General features: G+C 40.6%; 1 protein-coding gene across 8 annotated transcripts in view; it reads right to left on the bottom strand.

The window, feature by feature from the left end:
* Positions 1-26,837, bottom strand: part of LDB2 (LIM domain binding 2) — a 208,474-nt gene that overhangs the window by 139,060 nt on the left and 42,577 nt on the right. The window lies entirely within an intron of this gene.

Here is a 26,837-nt window from a genome sequence, read left to right as displayed (position 1 = left end):
TTGGTGTTTAGCAGCTGTGCAAGTGGTCCAGCTTGCACGGGTTTTTACAGAAGTCAGGCAACAACAGTTTCCACCGTTTTTTTAATTCAAAAGCTATGGTTATGTTTAAAATACTGGAATCAAAACATTTGGTGTGGTCTCTTCTGCTCCTCTGAGGTCCTGAGATTTAAATCACTTGCAGCACAAAGCTGAAGCACTTCTGAAGATACCCCAGTCACACTCCTCAGAACCATTCCATCCTACTCACAGCAGCTGCCTTCCCAGTGTGCAAGGCCAGGTTCATTCAGTGCAGTGAGCACTGAGTACCTCTTAATGGCTGAGCAATGTATAACTATGCCAGAAAACATTTGTTACCTTCACAGCAAAAAACCTCTCTGAGATAAATTGCTGATTTAAGACAAAGCCTGCATCTATCCTATTCGTCATATGTGCACATGCAGAGAAAGATCTATCTGGAGCTTTCAGTTCTGCTCCTGAAAACATTACTACCGCAATGTAGTAATGTTGTAGAAATGGATTTCACTCCAAACTGCTGAGCAGGGTCTCTATCCTGCCTCACAACTTTACTTTGATTTTTGCAGGCATCCAATGAAGAAATGGTATGGATAAGTTCCAGCTCCTGCCAGGGACCCAGGGGAGATTTCTCAGCTGTGTCACAGCCTGTGATTCACCTTCCTTGCCAAGGCTCACCTCACCCAGCAGCAGCAGCAAGGCAATGAGCAGCATGGCCCTGTGGTACTTGCTCAAAATTCAGTCTACAAAGAGGTATCAAAAGTGTTCTCACATCTTAGAAATATGTTGCCACAGAGAGCTCAACTGCTCTTTCCTCTTTGCCAGTAGAAGCCTGAGGAGCGTTTCCACGTACACACATGCATGAACATGCTGTGGCCAAGTAGCCACAGCAGCAAGTACAGAATGAAAAAAAAATATATATATGTGTGTGTGTGTGTGTGTGTGTGTTCAACAGAAACCCAGCAAGCAGTTTGTAGCCACACACCTCTGTGTACTGACCCTTCACTCAGGACAGCCTGCTGGGTGATATTTTAAGTCCACAGAAGAGCACATTGTCCAACAAGGAATCATGGACTGCCATCTGCCAAGGAAGAGGCTGCAGTGAAGCTTAGCTGGGATCTTTCAGACATATTTGTCAAAGAGAAGGAAGAGGGGAGGGAAAGTATGAAGCAAGGTCACATACTGCCTTGGCAGCTCCTCTTACTCAGGAGTTGTGTATCACTGGAGCTACTTGTGCAGCATGCAATGATATGGGAGGCAAGAGGGGAACATCACAGTCAGGATGCAAATGCACAGGGGAAAGAGAACAGGGAAGTGCAGGGCCTCCCCTCAAACCACACATATTTGCACTCACTCTTGCTTCCAAGAAGTCTGAAGGCAAGGAAAATGTGGAAACAGAATTACTGTGGATTCCCTTCCTGGATAGATGAAACACCCAGCCTCTGTCACAGTTTGACTACTGTCCAAGGTCTTTATCTCACCTCTTTGCATATTTTATGTCAGGAAGAAGGAAAACTAGAACATGTAACACCCCATCCCCCACATAAAATAAAAAAACCAAACCCAACCCAAACTAAAACAAAAAAAACCCAAAACCATCCAAAACCCAGCCCAAACCTTATAGAATATATAAATCCTCTGTCAAGCTTGGATAGGCTCTGCTGATTAATTACCTGCTCCACCCTTGTCACAGGTGGCTCCCACCACTCTCACAGCCAAATGGTGAACAAAACCAAATGAGGTCTCCACTAGCCAAGCTGCAAAAGGATCCAGTTATTACAAAGAAAAAGAAAGAAGGCTAATAAAATCACCCCCTTTTTCTGGCAAAAAAAGGATGGTGAATGCAAGGCTGCCCCCAGGCATCTTTAACTTCTGCTCTGACAGGTTACGGGGGATTTTGCCAGAGTAATTATTTTTCTATTCAACAATAATGAGAAATTACCATGGCAACCTCCCTTTCATGTAGTGCACTCACATGCTCAAACACTGAAATAATGACCTAAACGTAACATAAAATACAGATTAATACTTTAAGAATATTTTAAAATAAATTTAAGGAATGGGTCAAAGTAGAGGAGAGGGCAGAGACAGCCAGCAAGTTGGGCCAGAAGTGAAGATGCCATGCTGCTGTAGCCAGCTACTGAAGCAGCAAAATGTCTTCTGCCACAACTATTATTGTTCCCTCTGATCCCCTCCACCCCTGGTATTAGTTGTAATTTGAAGCATGGCTCAGCTCTGAATAGGGCCTCCATGTAAATGGAATCCTACGGTTTCAATATTTTTTCCTGACTCTGATTTCTTTGGCAAATGTAATCAGATTTTAAGTACAATGATGTTCTTTTTCCCCCTCCATCTACTAGTCCCACATGTTCACTGTGGGATCTTAGAGTCAAGCTGGGCTCTTCTTTACACCTTACACACTTAAGTGATTAAGATTCTGCAGACCAAATGAGGCTTTTCTACTTGCCTGTGATGGTGATTGCTGAACCAAAATAGATTTTGTAACTAGAATATGAGGCCAACTGAGCCTATGGCTCTTTCTCCAAATTCCTTTATTTTTGTTTAATGACTTGGAAGGCAGAACAGAGTTCATGTAAAAAGTCAGTACATGAGAGAGGATGTAGATACCTTGCAGGCCTGAATTGGAATTCAAAATTATTTTGATAGATTGCACAAATTATCTGAAATGAAGATGAAATTCAATAAAGTGAAATGACAAAAGCACAAATACAAAATGAGGAATAACTGGATAAGCAGTACTATAGAAAATTATCCAGAGCATAATGCAAACATGTCAGCAATATGCTGCTCTTGAAAATAAGGGAAATGGCTTAGATATAACTCCCTTCATTCCAGCAAACACATCTCTGGAAAGACTTCCAATTGGAATAGCTCATTCACTTCTGGAGTACTCTGGCCAGGTCTGGACCACTCACTCTAAAGAATTTAGCTGAGAACAACAGGAATCATTGAGTTTAAAACACAAGCACACAAACGAATCAACCCCAAAAGACTCATAGGCAGAAGGACCTAGTTGTGTTTAATGTAAGACAGAAGAAGCTCACAGGGAACATGTCAAGAGTCTTCAACATGAAAAGTTTGCTATAGAGAAGATCAATCTCATCCTTGGTGGCTAGCAGGGACAGAGGAGGCAATAACTAGCTCAGTTTGCTGCCATTGGGGGTTAAGTGCTTTAAGACCCTCTTACAGATTTCTGGGCAGGCGTTTTGCAGAGCAGAAGGAACGACGAAGCATGGCTACTGTGTTCCCAAGTGGAGATGCAGAGGTGCTACTGTGGGTGAGTCTTGGCCACAGCTGCCCCATCACAGCAGCTCCATGGCTTGCACCTTGAAAGAAGAGGATTTTTGTTTTCTCCCTCATATTGCTTTTGGCTGCACACGTGTAACAGGTGTAAACAGTATATTAAAAAGAAAGTCACAGAAACAAACGTGATTGTGAATACACACAGAAAACACATCTTGCTCTGAAATGGGAACTTGTTTGTTTTATATATATATACATAAATAACTTTTCAGGGAAGAACTGAATTTTAAATATCAACCTATGGAGCTTGGCACTGGACAAGGCAAAAATAAGAGATAGTGCCCTTGGGACCTTACATTTTTCTTCTGGCACCTGCAGCCCTTCCCTGCTGACACTTCCTATTTTCAGAACTCTGTATGTCCACAATCCTGATGGCAGCAGATGCAGTTCTCATATTCTTTCAAGTTAATGCTGCGTGAGGAAACGGCTCTCTCCCCAAGGAGAGAATGGTATTCCCCTCCTCCTCCTGCTCCCAGTAAATCAAACTACGCTTAAGCTTTTAAACTGAAGTTCAAGATAAGATTTTGCCATTAAATACACCTGTAAAAACTGCACAGCCATTAGAAATCATGAAACTCACAAGTACCATAAAAACATTCCGACACTGATGTTTATGCTCAGAGCACACTGACACACCATTAAAAGTAAAATGCCTGCAAACAAGAAACCACTAACTTTCCCTATTACTTTCAAATTAGACCCATCTTGAGTCTACTCAACATATTTAAGGTTCTGATACGAATTTCACAGGAGTAACAATAGGGATCCATATATCTTAATTTTATATTTGGGCATTTGAGTACTCATGTGTAGGTCTGGCCATGCAATGCCCAACGATTTTATAATCTGGCATAGGGGAGTTTTGCTGTTTATAGAAATTCTATAGGTGATACCAATATTCTGAATCTTGAACTGATTTTCTTGGAATCCAGTGTGAAGAGAGTGAAAAAGTGGAGTACTCATACCCAGTACGTAGGTAAGAACCCCATATGGTCAAATGGCTGCCTGTTGCCATGCAGGTACAAGAAGATGCACACCCATCTTCTGCTCAGAGCATCTTTGCTAGCACTATGTAGTACCTTGTGTGGTTATTAAAAGCACCTGAAAAAGAGAACCAATCTGGTTGCCCAAGGCTGGTTTTTAAGGACCAGTCGCATTGCTTTTATGTTTGTTATTCTACCTCATTTATTTTATCTTTAGCATAAAGTATGTTTTTTACATAGCATTAAACATACCTTGTGGCTAGTAGCATCTCAGAGAACCTCCAGCCCTCCTCCCCCTGCCGGGAATGCCCAGATCTATTCCTTCCATTTGTTATTTCACACATATTCACAGTTTTAATGGTGTTGCTTGCTCTTACTTCACTTACTAGTGTGGCTGGATGCCATCTCTCATACAATGTGTAGTAAAACTGGCAGAAAGATTTTAAGACTTGGCTTTGGTCAGAAGAAGTTTTCTGTTCCATTATATACTTGCAACTCCTTGCCAAAACCCTGCTCAGTGCCCAAAACATATCAGTTTCTTCAGCTTACTTAATAATTAATTAAATTATTGTTTACATTCCACTTTGGAACTTATCTTTGTTTGTATAGTAAACAAAACCTACCAAGTTTCTGGTTTATTGCAAAGGCAGAATATAGCCATGCAACAAACCCCCAGAGCCTCAGACAGACTCAAGTGGAAATGGGGGCAATGTCTCTGCCTCTCACATATATCTGGAGTACCTTTAAGAATCCAATGGAATTCCAGGAAAAAGCTCGTAATAGAATCTACTCTTACAGATGCACTGGCAACTCCTTATATTTCAAGGATCCTCCTTTGATTGCATATAAACCACTACAACTAAACACGGCAGGGGGGAAGCAGTGTAACAGCTCCTTTCCTTTTCTGAATGGACAACTGTAAAGCTCAAACAGTTGTTTTGTATCAGATATAAATGGAAGAAGCAAACAGCACACAAAAAACCAGAAAGGGTTTGCAAAATACGCAAATTGATTCATACCATTTTCTTGACATACTCTGAAGCCAGGGATGTGGGAATCAGCATCACTACAGCAAAACAATGATGCTGCAGGGATCCTGGCCACACACCTCAGCTCTGCAGCGTCACTGCTTTGAGACAGCACCACTTAAATTCTCAAACAGCACATCCACACTGGGCACCTGTACCAGAGGTTCAGATTAACTGAAACACACTGACACTGATATGAAGAAGACAAATATTTTTCTTGTATTTAGAATGATGTTTGACCTCTTCCTTGTTACTTGGCCACTAACATATGCCTGAACTAGTGACTTGCTATTAGGGTTGTGGCAACTGCTTGTAAGGTTGGCAAATAGCAAGATCAGTCTATACACACTTATTAAAAACTGGAGTCCTCAGCACAAGAGGGACTAGAGGAGAGCCACAAAAATGATCAGAGGGCTGGGACACCTCTTCTACAAAGAAAGGCTGAGAGAGATGGAGATTTTCTAAGTTGTCAATAAAGGAGAAGACAGACCTGTGTGGTTTAGTCTAATGACATAATCAAAGAAGAATGCCTGGTTGCAAACCTATTATTTGCCATTGTGTAAATTTTACTGCAGCTTTTGGACAAAACAGAAATTAATCCTGAAAGATTCACTCTGTTTCACTACTCATCTGCAGCAAACAGACACAGATTCCAGTGTTCAATACTGCACTGTAAACAGCATAGAGCAGAAAGGGTTAATTCACAAAACATGTCATTTCACCTACTTCTTTAATTTGAATTCATTATTTCCACTCCTGGAACTTGTGCACAAGAATTGCTAGAAGAAAGAAAGCGGGGGGGGGAAGAGCAACAAAGCTGAGCCCAAGATATATTCCACTGCCAATTCCTCATAGTCAGGGTGGCATCATCCTTGATATTTCACAGCAATATCATCAATAACTAGCAGGAGGTGCTTTTTTGTCCTTTTTAAGTATATGGGATAAGATTGCACATGGTCTCTATGGATAAGACCTATATTTTGGCTGTGTTAACAAGAAACCTGGGCATTAACAACTAAATCATGTGCAGTTGTTAACAGAAATAGACACTTCCACCCCTAACACAGTATCTGTTTGGACTTGGTGTGTATGGTGCATGCTAAATGCATGCTCTAAGTTTTAACTTTGAGCCCTATTGAAAAATAGGTATAAGGATGTCTCTAGCTGGCTGGGAACAGTAATGGATTTTCTTAGTAGTATTCTCCATCCATGATCACTGCAGACAAATCACAGACTTGAGTTTTGTGTTTATCAAAAACGAACCACAGTTACGCTTCTCTATTCTGTCACAGAATACCCCACAGCACCAGCCTTTGAGAGTGGTTTACAGAGATGGAATATTAAGTGTGCCTATTATCTATTGTACTACCCTCAGTCACATGAACGTTCTTATTTTATTCTAACATTTTGACCTGGTTTCTTTTTTACTTTGTTTGCTTCCACCTATATGAGTAAATGGAAGGTACTTGCTATCCATCTCAATGAAAAGGCAATAACTAGTACTGCCATCAGTGAATGCAGAGCATCAAACATCCTATCTCGAGAAGAAGGAGAGATTCTCGAGGAGAAGAAAACTCCTATTCCCAGCCACATTAGTAAAAGAGTCTCTGTGGGTCTATCTGCTCAACTGCACCAACTCTCAAGACTCTAAAATGTTGTTAACACAAATGCCTTTATCAGGGAAAGTAAAAATAGTACTGCTAACATTTAAATACTACAGTGGGAACACAAAGAAGAGAGTCCCTGATGCCTCTATTTCACACGGGACTCTCCGTACCTCGTTTCTCACTCCAGTCTAAGGAGAGCACCCCGTATATTAAAGACAAGCACAAAGCTGCGACCTTCAGAGGTCCCTGCTACTGAACAACTACAAGTTAAACTATGACCTAAGAACTGTACTTTGAGAAGAAAGAAAGGGCTTTACAGCTTAGTTAAGAAAACATACTGCTTTTATCTCCTGTTCCTTATTCTTGTCCAAGTGGAATGGCCCACATAGAGAAGGGAAACTCAGAGAAAACAAAACACTCTTCTGCCTATGTTCCAGCTTCCTGGAGAGGTATCAAACAGTGAGAAGGCTAAGTGATGCAGCAGTGAAGGGTTGATTTCATTACAAACACAGAGTGTATGAGTTGAAAAGATACAGAGGTGAGGAGATACATCTCTGTGTGACACTTGCATATCCTCTACCTCACAGAACTCTGAGAAAACTCTTACTAAGACTTAGCAGAAGACTCTTAAAATTAAGGTTATTCTTAAATCCTTTGCTGAACTGGGATCCAACTTTGCATTTATTAGCCTGCAAGTCAAATTAATTAATGATTATGACTTGTTAAGGTTTGCAGCTAAGAGCTGAGCACAATGTTGGACAGCTCTTTCTAACCAAAGAGCTGTTATTTCTTGGTAAGGTACATGAAGTGAAAAAGATCCAGTGTATCCTATGTCCCATCTCCTTTAGAGAACATTGCTTAATTTAGCAGTAACTAGTCAGGAAAAAAAAAAAAGAGAGAGGGAAGACATTTAAAAGGGAAGTATTTAAGAAACCACTCCCATTTGTTACTACTTACAAGCGTATCTACACCTGCACATTATGTCCCTTAGAAGTTCATTCATGGGTTTTATTCAGCTCATCTCAGAAGCCTTGTGCTTTTGCAACATTTTTAAAAGATTACTTCTTTAAAATAGCAAAAGTAGCTTTCAAGTTAATTCCTGTATACGTTCTGTACTCGGGGATTAGTAATCACAGCCATTTTGTCAACTGGCAATGATACTCTATCCACAAATATTATCTGTGCTAAATGTGTGCTTTAGAATCTCAACTCATGAGATAGACAAGAAAAAAAGGTAGCACTGAGGTATTATTAAGTTTGTATTTCAGACTCTCCTTATTTGGTCCATTTTTCACCACCACAACATAATTGGTATCATCCCTATCAGGCATTTGGGGCACTAATCAGCTGTAGCTGTCAGACGCTCAGGTTTTTGAAAATAATACAGCTACATTTATTGCTTGTAATATTTGATACACAAACACGTGCATTCAGAATTAATCAAACATTAAGGCTGAGATTTTCACAGCTAATTAAAAGGCTTATGCATTAATTTTCCATTAAATTCTATGGCAACCAGATGTTGGAATATTCTGTGCAAGGCTCCAAATCCCAGCATGGAAATGGAACTTGTTACATTTGCTGAATCAAAGCTGGAGGGTGACAACAGGGCTGGGATTCATTTCACTCCAAGACAGTTGTCTAAATTCATATGAGATAAAAAGCCTCCTGGAAATATCTGTTTCCTCACTGACTGTAGAGGGAGCCTAGAGAATAGTTCAGTCTAGTAACGTAACTTTTACAGGGATAAAGGTAGGTAAGATAAATCCTATTCTAGGAACCTACCAAGAATTTAAAACTCAGGAAGAAAAGTGGTTGAGGTTTAAGAGCTTAGAGAGTGAAGGACAAACATAAGTGAGAAGCTGGGTGAAACAACCATATCCACTTTGTCTAGATTTTTACAATCTTGGCAGGAAAACCTATAAATTATGTTCAAGTTTTTTCTTACAATGCTCAGAGATCTCCAGGCTGCCAGGTTCCTGCTGTTTCATATAAAAAGCTCCGAGTGGCAGACATAAGTTGGAGCATTGGTTAAAGATTTCTGCCAGTATGAAATTCTTTAAATGAAAAAGGTGTGATTATTTGCCTGGCTTCCTAACTTCATTCCCTGGCTAGCCATAGTTGCCAATAAAGGACCTCAGATCCTGTGTTTTATCTCACCCTGTATTTGGATACAAAATTCCTGTACAGATACAATTAAACTAGAGGCAGAGCTGTTCATATGGATCTTCCTACACTCTCAGAAATCTGAACTATAGGGAAATCCTAAATCTAGACCGTGTATACCAAATATTGACATTTCTCATGCATTATTCTGCTACCATCAGGTCACTCCCTGTTTCCATCATGTGGCACTATCTTTCCCAAGAATCTAACACTCACTAACGAGCAAGTGACAGCAGGTGATTAATGAAATAACAGTAAGGAGGAATTCAGGTTGCTCCATGCTCCAAGAAAGAGAGGATGCGAATCTCACAGATTGTCAGTGTACATGGCTTACAAGTTTTGATGGGGAGAAGTGCAAGGTAGTGAACCTTTTGAACTGGCATTTGCATTTACAAATTAAAACTCTGATTCAAATGGAGACATCTTTATCACTTGCTTACAATGACAAAAACTACTTAGAACCAAAACTTTTGCTGGCACTGCTGCTACAACAGTGTATAACAAGGTATAACCATAACAGATCACTGACAGGGGTGCTGAGATTGCTAAATCAAAGGATATTTAGTTTCTGTCCTGAAAGGCAACAAAAGAAATAAAGTGAGAATAAAGCACACCTTGGGAAACTCAGAGGTTGTGACAACAGAGTGTGTTTGTGTGTTTGTTTTAATTATTAACTTTAGATTTTCACTTCAAATGAAATGGGAGAACTTACGCATGCCAAGGAGTGCTCACTTTCAAAACTCAGTCTGCACTGAGCAAAGTAAGTACAGCATTCTTCTAAATGGCATATCTTATCTTGTCAACCTCGTTTAAAGTAAAAAGGCATCAGCAGCAATAATGAGACTGCATTTTGAACAATTTCCTCACAGCTATTACATACTGCAACAAATTAAAAACTCCAAAAGTCTATGCAGGTCCCCAGAGAAATGCTATTTAATAAAGCAAACACTGATATTGAATGTGACAGAATTCCATTTGCTACAGATTCCCATCCAACTGAGTTTGGCTGAGGCTGAAGCAATTAGAGAAAGCTGTGATTTAATGATTATGCTAAAACCCTAGACAAACAAAGCTCTCACCTACCAAGTGGCCATTTAGCTGTATCGCTACCACCACAACGTATAAAAATCCTTGTAGGATTTAATTTGCTGTCAGTCAACTAGTAGCAACATGAGCAACTATTTACTAAAAGTGTCTACTTACTAGCTACTGCTTAAACATGAAGAATGTATAAATCTAAATTTAAACAAAGTAAGCAAGGCCAAGTGTGAACTACATGTGTCAGGAAAATCATGCACTAAGGTCATCCTTGCAGCTGAGACCTGTTACAATCGAGCTGGAAGATCACAACAGGTCAGTGCTTAGCCCTTTTTCTTTAAGATAATATCTGTGTGTTGTATATGATAATCCACTGGGCCCTCACCTTTGGGCCCATACACATCTAATGAAATTTTAAACATCTTTTCATCACAGCAGTAGCCTCCTATGAACTACGAGCATCACTTCAGATGCTATGGACCTGTTATATCAGCAGTAAAACTGATTCACTTGAGATTTCTCACCTTTCAAGCGATGCTGTTTGGCCTTCCCTGTTTTCTAATGCTGTCAAAGTATCTTTGTATAAGTTGTATGACATAAAGCAGTATAAAAAAATAAAGGATTGCATGCATGTGAAAATTTGGAAAACTTGCTTATGGAAAGTGTGCAAATTTGCTTGGAAACTGTGGGCTTTCTCAGTGTGTTGATGCCAGTCCACAAGCTCCATCATGGAAACTGGTGGTCTTTCTGATTTTCATTTTCACACTAGCCTGTGAGCTGAGCAAGCAACACCTGTGACTGCTGATGTAAACTTTTGCCCACACTGCCTTCCAGGTGAAAGCATCCTCTGACAAAGAGCAAGCAAAGCCTTGCAAAAAGAAGTTCCCTGCCTTCCAATCTTCTTTCAGGATCTAGAGACATGATGCACATCTGCAGCCTAAACAAAAATACCAGTGTTGAGACAGCCATTAAGGAAATGAAGTCTGGGAGAAAGCTCAAACGCACAGAAAACTATTTTAAGAAAGAAACCATTTTTTCGTAAGATAGTGAATCATGCAGAGAATCGCTGCAGAGCAGAGGGAAACAACTTAGAGCAGCTATGCATAGGAATGCACTGGCAAGGCAGCTCAGACCTACTTTCAAAGATGTACATTCTCATATCTTAACTAAAGCATATAGCAGGGGCTTAGGGTTTGATTGTTTATTTTGCTACAGCTGTGTATTTCTAACTAAAATAAGCAATACTTCTGTTCAGAATTCTTTTGTTTTACCTTTCCCCCCCCATGCTCCTCAAGAGTGCTGTAAACCCAGAGCATCTACAGTTTCAGAGCTTTTCTTGAAGATTTTTTCAGACTACTAAAAAGCCTGAGAAGGCAGCAGTAGTCTTGACAAAGCCAAGAAGCTACATGGTCCCATTTCTGGGAATGTGTAAGTGCCAGAGGAGCTGTCATCTGAGAGTGAGACAGAATCAGAAAAGATTCAGTGCTAATGTCTTCTTAGACTGGGGGAAGCTTGTGTCAATATAGGGAGAATATATGGATCCACACCAAGCAGCTTGGTTTCTACAAGGCAGTGGCAATCACTGTGAGATGTTACCATATTTCTGTGCACTATGTTTAATCATAGCCTACAAAATTGATCATAGCTGAGTCTCTCTCTAGATCCTCAAACAAAGACTGTAGCAAAAGATCACAGATTCTCGTCTGAGGGTGCAGGGTTCAGGTGCTGACTACTTAAACATCTTAAGATTCACCTTCTCCACAATCAGCATCACTTTCACACCTGATTTCTGCATGCCACACTGAAGGATCACCTCTCTGTTCTGAAACAAATTATTTCTCCTCTTTTATTATTATTTCTCCCTCTTGCTTTCTTAGTTTTACTTCATTTCTGGAAGGTTTTCCCACAAGGAGAGGCACTGATACAGGCATGAGTGTCCTCACTTTTTGTTGCTATTCTCTGCTTCTGCAGTTGTGTCACCTAGATCAGGTCATCTGCCTTGCAATATATTACACTATCCCTGGGCTGAGGCACTCTAGAATGAATATGAACTTTTTATAACCTCTACAACATGTGAGGTCTGAAAGCTGCAAGGGGCCCCTCAGAAACTGCCAGGTCAGCACAGAGCCCACCATGTATCTTGTGGCGTATCAGCAAGGACACAGCAGCGTATTGAAAATCAAATATGCTTTGCATTAAGCAAGCAGCTACTTGTTCAGACTCCTGTGAGTGTTCTAGTTCAGTAAGGCTCAACATCTGGTAGGGGTCAGATCTGGGCTGACTTCCTTCTGACTTGATTCAGTGCTATTCAGTATAGCTGACAATTGCAAGCCCTCATGCCCTAAAGCCTCGATGGACTTGAAGTGCCGAATCAAAGCAGCTTCCTCCTCTCCCCCTGAATGCACTGAATATACCCATGCACCTTGAGCTGAAGGGACCCCGAGCAGGATTACCCTGTCAGGATTCTCTTGTGCCAAGCACTCATTAGTAGCAGCCAAGGACGTGATACCAAACTACCCAGGGGAAACAGTCTAGAAACTGCAGAGCTACCGGATGTTCCCAACTCTACCATGCAGCGTGCTGCAGACACATGATTCTATGGGTTGCCAGTTGATATATGCCAACTGAACCCAGTGGTCAGGATGGGATGTGAAAACACAAGTGCCCTCAAGAGCCTGCAGGATGAGTCTCACAGTAATGAAGGTGAAAATATCAAACCTATCAAAACATCAGCAGTGCCTTGCAAACATAAAAGGAGATGTGATGTCCCACAGTGTCCCTACGATAATAAGCTCAGCAGTCAGGAATAATAAATGTCTCCTAAGAAACGTAGGGTGAAAAGGTGATATTGTAGGAAGCAACCATAGGTCTAAGAATTGATATTGCCTACTTGAAAGACTACAGTCCTGCTTCATTCCTAGAAAATGTCCACTTGACAGGTGTACTTCTTAGATTGAATCAATACTTCTTTACTTCCAAGGTGGCCACCTGTTGGATTTTGAGAGAGAAAACCCCAAAAGTAATTTTCCCCATGGTGAAATAAAACAAAGCAGGTGTACGGTTTAATCACTCTGACTACTGCTACTATAAACACCTCCAAGGAAGTTATACATTCTGTGTCAGTGTAAAAAAAGATATTATTTCCCACTCAGATAATGATTGAAATAATTCTGGATATCTTCCCCATCTACAGGGTGAGATGTAGGAATGTCTGCTCTGCATGGTGCAGTGCTGGGAGCAAGCAGATAGACTTTGTAGCTTAGTATTTGAAATTGTCAGTCTTTAGAACCTATTTCCTTGCTACATGCTTACAACAACTAGGTCCTCTATTCTTCTGCTATAGGCTGTGCACTCTGTAGTTTGTCCTGTCAAAAAATTATCTTGACATCAAAGCTCTCAGGTGCTCCAGACAGGTATTAACCTGTGTTCTTTATTTTTTTTTAAGAGCAGGAGCCTAGCCTGATGGTAACCATGGTTGCAGAGAGAAGCTTGAGCGTGACAAAATGCATTTAAACATGAACAAGGGAATAAAGGGAATTCCAAACTCTTTTTCTTCTTCAATATTTAAGCCAATTGCAAGATCATTCAGAGCTCGGTTCTGCTTTGGGCAGGATCACTGAGCGGCTTGCCTGTTTGAATTGCGTATGTTCATTCTCATGGCCATCAATAGCAGATAACTGGAAGCTCACTTCAAGGCAGGGCGTTAAGCAGAGTGCAAATTTCTCATTTGGAGCAGAAGAAACTGTGATCATCTTTGATATGATCTTTTCTCTTTCAGCTTCTTTGATTTGAGTGTTAAGTATCAAGAGAAAGTGACCTGAACACATTAAAGATGGTGCAAGTTTCAGTATTCCCTGTTGCACATGACTTAAAAATTAACAGTTCATTAATATCCAAACAGACCTGCTTTGGGGAGAGCTGATCAGAATTCAAGTGCCTGAGAGAACTGCCAATGAGTTTTTAAAAAGGCCCAGAAGAAGCATGTCCTGTCCATTATTTCCACATCCTTCACTTGCAGAAAGCAGTGTTTCTGCTGCAGTGAATCAATACAAGGAAATGTAATCTTTTTCTCCAGTTCTCAAGGGGACAGCATTTTGCACCAATATAAAAAAAACCCATGCTTACTTTTATCTAATTCATGACTTACTATCAACTGATATGAAGAGAAAGATGGTAACTCCTCTTCCTTCATGCTTTGATAGAAAATCAGCAGAGAGGTAATACAAACTGACAGGTTTTTATGACTGACCTCCTGATACCTACCAGTGCATAAACATGCAGTTGTTAAAACTTATCACTAGGGCTGGGGTTATCCCCTCCTGACTAGGAGCCTGCCGAGTCTTAAATAAATAAGCCAGAAATAGAGTCCCAAAATAATGTGTTCTGTTTAGTAGATCCTACCACTAAAACCGTGGTATTTCCCATGAAATCTCCAAACAGGAGAGCTGAGATGTCATTTTCAAGTCTTTACTTGCTAGATGTTGCACAACACTGGAGAGGTAGGAAGGGCCATCTCTATGCCTCTTCAGTAATAAGTGGTGTCCCTCAGAGGTCCACCCTCAGCAAGCTGGCAGATGACACCAAGCTAAGTGGTACATTTCAGGCCTGAGGGACAAGGCACCATTCAAAGGAACCTGAACAAGCTCAAGAAGCTTGTGAAGTGAACAACCTGAGGTTCCACAACACCAAGTGCAAGGTCCTGCACTTGGATCAGGGCAATCTCCACTATGAATATAGGCTGGGGCATGATGACCTTGAGAGCAGCCCTGCAGAGAAGGACTTGGGCGTACTGCTGTATGAAAAGCTGGACAGGAGCCAGCAATGTGTGCTCATAGCCCAGAAAGTCAACAGTACCCTGAGCTGCATCAAAAGAAGTGTGGCCAGCAGCTTGAGGGAGAGGATACTGCTGCTCAGTCTACTCCAATGAGATCTCACCTGTCGGAGTCCTCCTGACAGGGACCAGCTGCAGCCATTCTAGGGGAGGGACTCGAAAATGGTCAGAGGGATGGAACACCACTTTTATGAAGAAAGGCTGAAAGTAGCTGTTCAGCCTGGAGAAAAGAAGGCTCTGCGGAGACCTTATTGCAGCCTTTCAGTATTTTAAAGCCTGTAAGAAAGATTTTAGCAGGGCCTGACACAACAGGACAAGAAGTGATGGTTTTAAATTTACAATAGATAAAAGGAAGATTTTTTTCACAATGAGAGTAATGAAACACTGTCACAGGCTGCCCAAAGTACTGGCAGATGCCCCATCCCTAGAAACTTTCATAGTCAAATTGGACAGGGCTCTGAGCAACCTGATGTAGTTGAAGCTGTCCCTGCCCATTGCAGGGAGGCTGGTCTAGATGACCTTTAAAGGTCTCTTTCAGCCCAAACCATTCTATGATAGACACTCTGAAAGCAGTGGGCTTGTGACAAGCACTGCTCACAGTATTTGGATGCAGAGCAAGATGTAACAACTCCCTTCCCAGGGGAGTATTTTCTGCTCTACTCTGGGGCCAAGCTTTTGTTGACAGGACAACATTTTTCACTTCATCCAGCCCTTTTGATTAGCTTTAAGTCACTGTGACAAACATCATCTCAACTCCGCCTTAAAATATTATGGTGCTTTTTTTTTTGTATACAGTTATTCCTATATGCTATTGAGAAAGAAAATGCCTAAAGTGCCTTTTGAACAGTAAATATTCTGAGAACAGTTCTATGAAGGCAAGGCCCATAAAGTCCAGCCACAGAAAGCACATCCCACTTCTCAAGCATGCAGCTTGATGCCTTGTACTACTCCTGCACTGCTGAACAATCTGCATGCAGCTGTGTGTAGTGAACAGTCACTAGAAGAAGTTGCTGAATAATGTAAAAAACTTTTTGTAGGCAATTTTTCAAATTACAAATCTGATCTCAATTTGATTTGTTTATGCAGATTTCTGCAACCAGTTTAGTTCATACAAGAGTTTATGAACAATGAATTTAGGGACAGGTTGCCAAGATGAATGCAATCATCAAAAGAAAAATCATTTTGTGATTAAATTAAACTCATCTCCAGCAGAGACAGAGGTAGCTTGTAAAAAATGAGTTGCAGAATTGCAAAATAGAAAGCCCAGCATGTCAACCTGCTATTGCTACTAGTTAGTCTGCCACATGATGGGATTTCTGTTTGCTTAAAAAAAAAACAACTATGAAATGATGACTAACGGTGACCAACTATAAAGCAAGAGTAGGAAATCTGAACAGAGATAGGAAATTTGTTCCAAGCAGTTCACAAACAATAATCAGTGAGATATAAAACTTGTCTGAAGGATTTCCAAAAGCAGTCAAAATATTTATGATCTACTTTTGCACAGTCCATGAATGTGGTATGCCATCTAGAAAGAATAGGAAGCCAGAGCCAAAGAATGCCTTTGTCACCTAAAACAAATGAGCCCCTGAAGGGATGGGCCAGCATGGGTAAAAAGGAGGCAGTTAGTACCGTTACCAAGTTCAATTCTTTCTACAGCTTGCAGAGATTCAAAACTGCCTCTCTAGCACCCAGTCAGTGCTCTGATTTCCAGGAGTTGAAGAGAGACACCATTTATTTCCTTTTAGCCACTCTCTAGAGGCTCTGTCACTGTTTTTAAAGGCAAACATGAACTTTCAGGGCTAAGAAGGGACTAAGCAAGAAGGAACTCTAGAGCTGTGGAAGCTGAGCACCTCTGGGAGGTACTTCTGAAGACTAATCAATAGCTTTTCATATAAAAGGTCTCTAGTCACATTTGCATTAGCAAGCTGCAATAAGAGCAGAACAGCTGCTGCTGATGATCCAGTGCCCACAATATATGGATTTTGAGGAGTGAGGGAGGAGGAAAGAAGAGTTTAATTTCAATGAGCCTGAGACTAATCTCAGGGCCAAATGCCGAGGAGAGACCTTAAGGTCCAATTCACACATGCCAAGACTGCTTTGCAACGTGACCCAACACACAGTGAGTGGAAATGTTCAGATACTTTGCCTCAAAACGTGGCAATTCGCGTACAAACAAAAACATCAGCAGAAGTGAAAACACAGCCCCAATTACATTCTTCAGACACAATTAAGAGGAAAAACAGCACTCAGTTGTCCATCTCTTTTTGAGAAGGATCCTCTGGGATTTGGGTGGGCAGCTGTACCTGGATGAATCCCATCTCTTGAGAGGTGCTGAGTTTTCATAGCAAAACAAAAACTAATTCCCCCTTCTACAGATCAACCCATCACGAGATTTATGTTGATCTTACCAAATGCTTGTCCAAAAATGCTTTGTGGTTCCTGGCCTTTACCCTGTGCTTTACATGGAATCACCCTTGATTTCATTCCAAAGGCCAGACACCGAGCTGTGAAGTGACTCTTACCTTTCTCCCACTTTATTAGTTTTCGGTATCTGTGTCAGCCAGGCCACTCTGCACATGTCAAACACTGACCAAAGTAAGCAACCCAAGAGCTTTTAATTATGCCAGGAGTAACACTGCAGCAGTACTTCACACCCAGCTCATAAGAGAGATCTGGGGCTATGCTCTGAGGACAATTACACTAAAGCAACCCCACTTACTTCAGAGAATCCTTTCACCTTCTGAGACAGAATCTGTGTGACAGAAATCAGAATTTGGCACTTAGGGCACACTTTAGGCTGACATGGCTCAGAAATGCTTGACAGGTGCTGCCTATGAGAGGGTCTTCCCCTTCATTTCTTCCAGGGAGAGAGCAAGAAAACCTCTCTGATGGCTTAGCTTTAGGAGTCTCCTTGCTGAGTACCTGCCATACGCCTGAAGGCACTGGAAAAAGATGGTTACATTTATTGTCATGAGACCAGTTGGCTCTGTTCAAGTACCTGAAAGAAACCTCACATTTTTTAATGGCCTGGTTTGTTTCTGCAGAAAGCAAATCTCGATCTATAAGCTGTTGTATCAGTTTGTATTTTATTATTTTATTTTAACAAAGTATTGCATAAACAGGAACAGCTGGTGTTGATTTATGAACACCAGAGCTGTCCTGAGAGTTTAGACGTTGTTTTGCCAACATTTAAGCCTAAGCACTTGCAAGCAACTGCTGGATACCATAGTGGACAGTGGTTCTTCTGCTGCTTGGAGACAAAGGTATTTTCTAATAATGATACTAATAATGTAATTCTGAATTACACCTAGAAGAAGGATCTTAAGTGCACACATCTATCTGCCCATATATCTGGTTGTGACTTCTTTCATCCAGAATTTCTTCTTACAGAATGCTACAACATTCATTGCTCCAACCTCTTGTAAAATTCTTGCAGCCTGTTGTAAGAGAACCTTTGTGCTATTTGCATGTGTGAGTACCTTGAAGTAAGATGTGAAAAGGCAATCAGTTGTTCAGCCTAACATTTAACTACCTTAAACGGGGGGCATTTTTCCCCATTTTATTCACAGTACAGTTGCTAAGTTCTAGAGCAAATATCCTCTTCCCTTGCGTTGTCCTGATTAGTTCCTATTACAGGGTCAGGCTGCCTACTAAAGAAAGCAGAACCTGCACTATCAGATATAGTGCAATCAGTTAATTAGACAATTTATTATAAGCTGAATGATGCCCATTAAAGTTACACAGGCAAACTGAATTCCTGCATCTTCGAGTGGTGGCATTGAAGTGTTTTACAGAAGTCAGACAGTTTTTAACTTATTTTAAGCTTTAATAAAGAAAAATCAAAGAATTGGCTACTAAATCATGAAACGATAGCAAAGGGCAGAAATAACTGGTGAGCTTTCACAAACCAACCAGCCCAACTCCCGAGGACCTGAGATGTTAGGTATAGTCTTGAAATATGATGGCTAACAACACAAAAAAAATTAGCAGGCATGGAGAGTCACTCTGGCTAGCTGATCTGAATGCTGGGGGAGGCTTAAAATACTAAACAACAATAAAGCAGCAGAGGGTATTGATGAATGCAAAATAATGCATATGAGGGAAAGCAGTCCTAATTAGATCTAAACCACAACGGACAGTAGCTATTATCACTCAGCACAAAAATCTCGGAACCATTATGGATAGCTCTGTGGAAATGTTGCTTTAATGATATGTAGTGATAGAAAAGGCCAACCGCAGGCTTTCTGCTTGGAAAAGAGGTAACTGGGGATGGGTACAACAGCGGTTTGCAAGACATAAAAGTTCTGGACTCTGTCTGTGATTAGGAAAGGATTATTTAGTCTAATAACTATCATTGTACTAAATAAATTAAAATAAAAAAAAAAATCTGGTGACATCTAACCAAATTAGCTCACGATTTTTAACCCAGTAAGAGGAAGCAATTTTTCATACAGTGCAAAAGCTACAGAAGTCACTGCTGCCAGGCTTCATCTAAGTGACAAGCATAAAGAAATTTTGAAACATACTAGGTGTCTTAGCAGAGGCAGAATGCTTTGGTAATTGCCAAGCACAGTGCTCCAGGCACAGCATCCCATTCAGGCTGAGCTGATGTATCAGCGCAGTGTTTGGTCCTTTCCCAGTTTTGCTTGCTTACACTTCCCAAACCGTCTGCTGCTAGTGGCAGTACAGTGGACATTTAGCTTCTCTTCCCCACAAATATTTTATTCTCAAAGGCTGATTCCAAGGCCTGATTTTCTGTGTAAGAAATACCAAGTGCAGTAACTCCCTTTGGTTTCCAGTTTCATATCAGTATCTCATCCCTAGTTAACTGTTTCTTTGTTCATATTCCTTTCCCCCATTACTTCCTAACGGCACTAACCAGAGAGCACTATTTCTTTTCTCTGCTAATTCTACTCTCCCATCTGCCTTAAAATTTCTCAAAGATTTATAACTTCACCCAATGTGATGCCTTTCATTAATTTCTTATAAGATAAAGATCACCCTTCTGCCAAATTCCAGATCCTTCTTCCAAAACAATAGGATGGGGGACAGTGGGAGGGAGGGGATGCTACAGCTATTCAGAGTGAGGTTTGCCAGCACTTTTCAGTGTGGTCAAAACAAATATATTTTCCCCTTGCCTAAGGCCTGGAAATATTTTAATCATTTTTTTGCTGATTTTTTTTCCAAAACAGACTCAACTATGAAGAAAAGCAGCATGGAATGCTTTGCCCCACAGAGGTGCCAAAAGGTTAAACTTTGGCAAAGTTATTAGCAACTGCAAACAGGGAGTTACCATGGATAGCATCAGACAGTCCTAGCAAAACCTCATCTATCACACCACCAAAGAGCACAAAACATAGTATAAACCATGTGATTAGATGCTTCTGGTATAATGAAAGCACAGCCTTCTGTGATAGATTTTGACAATCGTTTCACTGCACATTATTTTAAGAGTGCATTATTTTATTTTGCAAGATGCCCTAAGACTGAAAAAATCCTTTCTGTCATGGGCCAAAAGGACTTTTAAAACTTGAAGTAATGAGAACATCAGCCCTGGCAATGACTGCAACAAATAATGCCCTGCAATTCTCTTTGTTTGCAAGTATTCACTTTTTTTTTTTTTTTAATGGTTATAACATGATTGATTTCCAGATATGGGCAAACAGCCATGTAAGAAACAATTTTAAATGCATACAAGTGAAGGGATCCACAGCTAAGACTGAGGCTTGAGGCAGTAATTTACCTCACTGAGAGCAGCAGAGCCCAGCTTCACCTTCCTGGCAAGGAGCACCAAGCACCTGCTTTCAGCTGCCCGCATCGCTCAGCGCGGGCACCAAAGAGGTGAAGCCAGACACATGCTACTAGGACTCAGCAGCTCCCCTAAGGCCAGGCTGTAAGGCCAGGTCCAAGATAAAGAAAGGCATACAAGGCAGATTTACATATGTGACTTCTGAGTTTCCTGGCTTTTCTATGCTTAAGTAAGTAGTGGTCCATTAAGCTTGATCTTCTTTATTAATTCTATTTAAGGACATAAGTACACTCCCAAACTAACTAATAATGGCCAAACTCTTAGACCCCTGGTGGTTCAAGTGCCTTCTTTATGGATCTGTAGGCCAGCAGAGCTTTGTTTTTCACAGTCACAAAACATGATTAAACTGTTTGCTTTGTGCAAACAGAAAGTGTTTCCAGAGATGACAAAGACTGTAAGATCTGACCATTAAGGAGTCTGCTGTTTCTTGTTCAAATCTTGCAGATCTTCACATCAGGAACAGTGATGTACTTAGCTGGATATATAGCACAGGGACCCTGTCACTAGAGCACAGCTCCTGTGGCTACTAGCCTAAAGGTAAAGCCAAGCTATGTGCCATGAGCTTTTCCTTCTAATAAAAGCTTCTAAAGGAGAGTCTGCAACAAACTTCACTGAATTTTATAGAGATAATGCATTCAAATCTCCAGGGACTCAGTCCAACTGAACTAAAACAGGGGTGAATCAGGCTGTTGCAAGGGGGTTTCATGGAGAACTAGTCTGTGATTTGCATTTGAAACACATGAAGCTATTCTGCAGACTGAGTAAATGATGCTGGAATACAGGTGACAAAAATACTGCTTAGAGGAAACCTCGTGGTTTACAGTCCTCGGATTTCCCTATGCATCAGTCAATATACTAACCTTTAAAAACATCTTTGCACTTCGAATTCGAGTCCTTTCACCAGCAGTGCACACCACCAGCACCAAATCTAATTTGAAAAATCTTTTTTTTTTTCCCCCTCAAATTGAGGAGAGAGCATTCAGGATGTCTGCTCACAGAAGGAATCTGCTAGGCAGGTAACTAGGATTTTTAATTTTTAAAAAAAATATTTATTTTTTGGTCTTCTTTTTTAAACTGATCAAATTTCATACAGAGAAACATGGAGAAACAATAAACATGGGTGCCTAGAATAGCATTTTTGCAGAGACAAGTTTCAGGCTAGAGTAACACTTTAATATTTTCCAGGCTTCCCACAGCACTGCTGGCAAGCACTGAAAGCTGCAGAAGAGCAAGCAAATGGATTCCGAATCTCTACCATGGGCCAGATTGTATTTAGCCCTGCATGGGACTGCAAGGAGCGAGTGTGAGGGGAGAGAAAACAAAGAACCTCCTCCTGTGCAGAGACATAAACCAGTAGGGAAACATGAGCACTGCCTCATGTGAAGATGAATCACGACATCAGTTTCTCCCAGAAAAGGTTGAGAAGAGTTTAGCAGTGATTAGCAGTTGTCCCACCTCAGCACTGGTCCTAAGAGCATCTTTGCAAGTGACCACTGCATTTCACCTGCCAAATTTCTCTCTCACCCTGGAGAGGACTTCAGCCAAAATGCATGCTGTGCCATCTTTAGAACCAAGCCTTTCCGCTTCCAACCTGTCTCCAGCACAGCTCCCAGTCTTAGTCAGAGTATGGAAGGGATGCTTAAATCTCAGGAATACAGAAATTCCTGGGAACAAACACATATAATAGGTGGACTAGCTACACAGCCTAGGCTTCCATAAGATGTTTGGTGTCGGTTCTTTTTTGTTTAGAGTTTGTTCTCTTTATGATGCTAGAAGCTGAGGAAATATTATTTCTTGAAGGAAAAAGCTTTGAGTATTTTAGCACACTATCACCCCATACTTGGGAAGAAGCACAATATTCCATAATCTCCACTGCAGAAGGCACAAATTGAAAAATGGGTGGTTTGGATTTGTCACACAGCTGAAGGGGATACCAAAATATGCTGTTTGTTTCCCCATATAACAGGCTCTGGTATGCTTTCATACCTTACCATTAATTCCGCTCAATATGTAGCACCGTCAGAATTCATGCCTCTCTCTCTTGCTCCTTACTATTTGTTTCTTTGCTCAAACTTTGCTCCTAACTCAAATTGTCAACTCTAAGGACATTAATTTTCTGAAGAGATCTCATGGTCATGCAGCATATTTCCTACAGGGCCTTTCTGCACACATTTCATCCACCGTACCTTCTCTGCAGCAAAATCTGATCAAGATGGGTGCAATCAGCAGAAGCCTGACAACATTTCTCTGCCTTTGAAAACAGCAAACACCACTCAATGTACTAATTTACCAGTCTAGCCATATGACAACAGCCTCCTTTTCAACTATGTGAACAGAGGATCCCTTTATTTTCAGCAGCATTACAAATTAGCAGTATTTTTGCCTACTGTGCTCTACATTGTTTTGAAAAATAAGCACATTGGAAATTACTTGAGCAGCCTTAAATGAAGAGATACACAAAGCGCTTCAGACAGCATAAACGGTCCTTATCCAATGATTAATTAAAACCTCCAAATCACTCTCACAAGTGATATTAACATTTAAAACTGCTCAAACATCAAACCATCATGATAACGTTTTTATCCTGTACAGCTGAGTTCACAAGCGTTTTGACTCTTGATATATTGTCCCTCATGCAGCAAGTTCTGCTCGTGCAACAACACAGAATTATAGGGTACCTGATAGTCTGCCACAAGAACATCACCAAACAACCTTCCTCTCTCAGCCTGCCAGAGTTTCAGCTGTATATGCCAGCTGTGGTTATAGCAGCTCGATCATTTGTTGTAGCCAGAGAAATGGCAAAATTATTATATGAAAAAAATCATGCAGATTTAACAATTTCAAAATACAATGCAATTAAACACCATTTGCAAACCAACAGTCAAACAAGCAGACAGAACTGTTGACAGTTTTGAACTTGGGTCTCTAAATGAATACTTTCTTTCCCTTATCCTGGCCCCTGGCATGTTTTACGTGAGGATATTTAATAGACCCCATCAGCTCACAGTACACAAGGCTCAGAGTTGGTTGCCTTTACTGAATAGGCTGGGAAAGCTGCCTCAACAAATCTGTTCATGCTTAAGGTCTTGTGGCTGCCAACTGACGTGCTCGAAACGGCTGCCTTTCCATCCTCTCTGTTAGTTTAACTGCACGTTCACAGCAGAAAGGGCAAAAGATATACTCTATAGCTATGCCAAAATGAAAAGTAAGACCGCCCTTACGCCCAAAATCCAACCCTGCTGGTGCAGAACTAGTATCTAATTTTCCCTGGCTCAAGAGTTTTGAAACAAATGAAAAAAACCCAACAGTCCTGAGTATCAGCAGTCCTCTGGAGTCTGAGACACTTGTGAGAGCCTAAGTGTACTTAATTTCCTTCTTTTAGCCATAATAAATACATCTGAGCAGATTAAAATACCCCCACCCCCCAAAAAAAGGAAAGAAAAATAAAGAAAATAAAATGCAAAATAACAATAGATGCAAGGTTGACACTGGGGCAAAATTGATGAAATTGCTGGAGGATTCTGTCCTTACATAAAGACCTTGTCATGCTGCCAAGGTCAGCTACAGCTTGGGTTATCTGTTGCCCGAGGCTACTCTGCCTTGTTTTTCATTCAGGGATCATTGTTCTTTGGTTGTTTATGTGGATTTTATTCCACCCTTTTCTTCATGCTTTGCTGCCTTTTCAGCTTGCAGTCCCTACAGCACATACCAGAAGCCCATCCTGACTGTGCACTGGGAAATCCAGACTCTTCTAATGGGAAAAAGCAGCTCTGAGTGAAAACGGTTTTCCTCTTTAAAGGAGACACAAAGAACTTATTTAACAAAATATTTGTGAAACTCCAAAAATTCACAATTAGTTTTAAGGATACTTCATGTATCATGCCATCTAAATATCGTTGTCACCATAAACAAGGTAGTTAACAACACAGTTTTCCCTGTATTTTCCTGCATTTTTCAGTACTTCAGAGATTCATCAGTGAGAACAATATAAAGGAGAAATGATGGAGAAATGAGGAAGATAAAGAGGAGAAAGTCAGGCAGATAACACAGTGTATATTAGATCATAAGCACAGCAGAATTATTGAGATTCCAGAGTGGAGGGTTTAGGTAAATTTTTTACAGTCAAACATTGTATAGCATGGGGCAGAGGGAGACTGAGAGACTAGAATGTCCCATCATGAGCATTCCAGCTATCTTTTGTATCAATCGGTTCTTTTAAAACCATTGCAAGGCATGCCAAAGCTGTCTTATTTCTTTCTTTAGGGCCAGCACCTGTAGAAAACTTTACAGAAGACATTTGCACTGAGTTGTAACATGCCACACATTCAGCTTTCGAAAGAAAAATTACATGAAAGGGGCAGAATCAAACTCTACCATTAGCAACACCAGCTCCCATTGACTAAAGTGGGAGTTGGATTTGCTTCTATCAAAGCTGCCTTTGGTAGAGGTACTCCCAAAGAGCCATGTAACAGGCTTTCTTATCCTGTCCTCTCTGTGGGCCTTGAGATGGCTCTTAAGCTGCTGTGTGACTTACATATCCCTGAATACGATACAGAACTACTTTGCTTACCATGGAATGAGAACTGTTAACTTGTTGTGCAAGAAAGGAGGGACAAGAGCTTCATCTAAAAAGAATGGCAATTAATGTTATTAATATAGCTATTATTGTCTGCCTGAGTTTTGTCTCAGATATGTTTCTGGATTTTAGGGAGATTTCATTTTTTCCAGTGGTTCTCAAGGTTATTACATCCTCCCAAGACATCTAGAACTTGCTGATAAAATAAGTCATGTATACAACTCCAGGATAAAACTACAGTACACGTTTGGAGGGAAGTGCGTCTAGAAGGAATCACTCTACAAATCTAAATTATCTGTTACTTAGACATTAAAGTTAACCAAGCACTGGAAGCCCAAAAAGCCTGGATTTTTAAAAGATTGCTTGACACTTAAAATCAGATGGGAACAGCTCAAAGTTCTTTCAGCACTAAATAAGAACCAGCTTTACAAAAAAATCGTCTACTTTGTCTAGGTTTTATACTTTCGCATTATGCCTATATACATTTAAAATCCATTTTTATAATGTAATAAAGTCTGTATAGCAGAGTAAGTACATATCATAGCCTTTGGTGATGGCCTTTACATTGTAGAAAATAGCTTAGTGAAAAGAAACACCTGGCAATTTTTTATCAGCAGAAGAAACTTCTTCTCTGAGGACAAAAAAGCCTAACTCATTCTGTGTACATACAGAAAGTTCATTCACTTTGATGGAAAAAGAAAAGCAAAACGAAAAACCAAAAAAAAAACCCACACAGTTTCAGTAAAACTTTGAAAAGCACTTTCCAAAAGGTGAACCTCATCAGAAATGGTTTTATGTCCCTTGTATGGGATTTACAAAATTCTGAGTGAACAGCGTTAATCAAGGTCACCGTATGAGAGAAGATCTGTCCCTACACCATGTCAGTTATCCAGCTTTGGGAAAAGATCTTTAAAGCTCTGCAGAAAAGACTACATGGAAATAGCTGATAAACTGCTATTGATTTTCACATATCGCCCTTGTCAAAAGGATTTATTGATGTGTCAATGCATGTTGTGGCAAGGATCATAGCAGGGTAGCTTTAAAGGATTTATGGTGAATCTATAGGCTTTAATACACTCTGTGGTAAATAACTAACAAGTGCCATGTATATTGATTCTTGTCATGTGGTCAATGGAATCTTTAGCCCACTAATTGTTAGTATTGACAAACAGTTCATGATCTAAATGAGCAGCAGGACACCTTTCCTAAGCAGCATTGCTCCAAACAAGCTCTCCTTCACTGTTCCTCACAAGAACAATGCCTACTCAGAGAAGCCAGGACTCCAACTTACTGAGTTTAAGTAGAGCCTGTGTAGGCTCTTAGTGTTCAGATCCCCATCCTCTACCCTGCAGTGGTTCCATGCACCTTTAAGCTTCTTTAACTCAATTTAAAATAGTTGCAGGACAATTAATGGTGGCTGCAACCTTCCCCAGGATTACTTCTCTTTAGGACCTCTCAGT

The sequence above is a fragment of the Indicator indicator genome, chromosome 23 (assembly GCF_027791375.1).
Source record: "Indicator indicator isolate 239-I01 chromosome 23, UM_Iind_1.1, whole genome shotgun sequence".
NCBI classification, from domain to species: Eukaryota; Metazoa; Chordata; class Aves; order Piciformes; family Indicatoridae; genus Indicator; species Indicator indicator.
This window is presented reverse-complemented; position numbering and strand designations above follow the sequence as displayed.